Source organism: Nansenia antarctica, assembly GCF_963989245.1.
Source record: "Nansenia antarctica genome assembly, chromosome: 18".
Classification (NCBI taxonomy): Eukaryota; Metazoa; Chordata; class Actinopteri; order Argentiniformes; family Microstomatidae; genus Nansenia; species Nansenia antarctica.
The window spans coordinates 4594667-4596383 of record NC_137691.1 but is presented as its reverse complement, the minus strand read 5'-3'; the positions used below and the strand labels follow the sequence as shown (position 1 = coordinate 4596383).

General features: G+C 44.5%; 1 protein-coding gene across 1 annotated transcript in view; it reads right to left on the bottom strand.

Annotated features, from left to right (window-relative positions):
- Positions 1-935, bottom strand: part of LOC308173594 (cyclic AMP-dependent transcription factor ATF-7-like) — a 9303-nt gene extending 8368 nt beyond the window's left edge. Inside the window, exon 1 of the mRNA XM_080548620.1 lies at positions 893-935. The gene's annotated coding sequence lies outside the window, so the exon portion shown is untranslated. The remainder of the gene's footprint in view (positions 1-892) is intronic.
- Positions 936-1717: the final 782 nt, after the last annotated feature.

Genomic DNA, 1717 nt, shown 5'->3' with positions numbered 1-1717 from the left:
ACTGTTAACCTGCATAGCCTGTGTGTACATACATAGAGATCACTCACTAGCTAGCTAGTTAAGAATCCTCAAATCCACTTCCTTCGTTCCTACCTATTTCCATGAGTCATGACATGTCCCAGGCCACCACCGTAGCACCAACCCTATTATGTTTCCCCCCAAAAAGGCCATTAATATAGGCTTAGCTCGGGTTGTCAGGTTTACATTCAAGTCCACGCTTACTTGGTGTGACAGCCCTTTGCATACCAGACAGTCACAGACTCACAGCACCATTTCGCTGACTGTCAATAAACAAACAAGCCCAGATCCCAGAGAGCTCAGAGCAGAGATACCACAGCTCAACAGGCCGCTGTGTCTGGCGACTGTCTCAAGCACTACAAGCCTTAGCTAACACACACACACACACACACACACACACACACACACACACACACACACACACACCACACACCTCTCAGCTAATGAGACATTTGATCTAGTAATAACGTGCTGATTGATCACAGCACTCAGGCAAGCTCGCTGAGGTTAGGTAGGTAGGTAAACTAGCTAGCTAAATGTCAGACAGGGCCAGAGGAGAGAAGCTAAGCCAAGCAAACCCCCAAGATTTGACAGGCCAGCAGGAACCCCCCATAACAGACACACACACAGCGATCGCTAGCTAGCTAAGCTAAGCTAACGCGTTAACTGGCTAATGGCACTATGCTAAGCTAAGCTAACACATTTGAGGTGCGTTCTTCTCACAATTAACGTTATTTCGGGGACAGCGTATTAAGGGACAGCTCTTATAAGAGCTTATAAGACTTATAAACACCCTGAACCCTTGAAACGAGGCTTTCTCGGTGGCTTAACGTGTTTGTTTGAGGAGGTTAAAGTGAAATGTTTCCAAACTCACCCGTCGCTAGCTACCTCTCCCTTCTCCGCTGCTACTCCCAAATCCGAACCTACTATGTTGCCTCACGTGAAACATCGCGAGAGGTGGGTGAAACCCGGTCTAGTATGTCTCAGTGAGATATCGCGAGAGGTGGTGAAACCGGTCTAGGGATGTCTTATGTAACAAGATTGCTGAACTGAAAACATCTGATATATTACATAAACATGTGGGTTTTCCAAAACCTGTCTGTCTGTATGGCTCTCGTACTCATGTCTCGCACTTCATGTCTGGGGTTTTGATTGTGCTGTTGTCATTGACATGTTCATCATCATCATAATAGGACAACTTTATTATTTAGTATATAATACTATACTACCGTATGAACACAAATGGTAGAACATTTTCTGAAAGGCAACACTTTTTTTTTTTGCAATTGCAATTGCAATCCCGTTAATCATGGTATCCTACAACAGATGGCATCTCAAATCTGTGTGTTACAAATCCTCTGAATCAATCCTGCTTTATTGTGTAGTTTCAAATGACATGGACACACAACACACTGAACGTGGAAACCTCCATAGAACAAGCCTCTGGTGCCATGCATCTCACCTGTGAGATGTGACTGGTTGATGGGCTACTGACGGCCTTGTTTGCTCTGCTGATTGACCTTTATCCAGAGTTAACAGGGCTAATTATGCTCAGAGCAGTCTGGGATAGATGGGATAGAAATTGCACAATTACAACACTGCACCCAGGGGGGTATTCCATCAATGTCGCAAAAAAGGAAAGCCCAGGCTTATTTTTTATAAAGCTCACAAGATTTGTCAAACTAAGCCCAGATTTTTT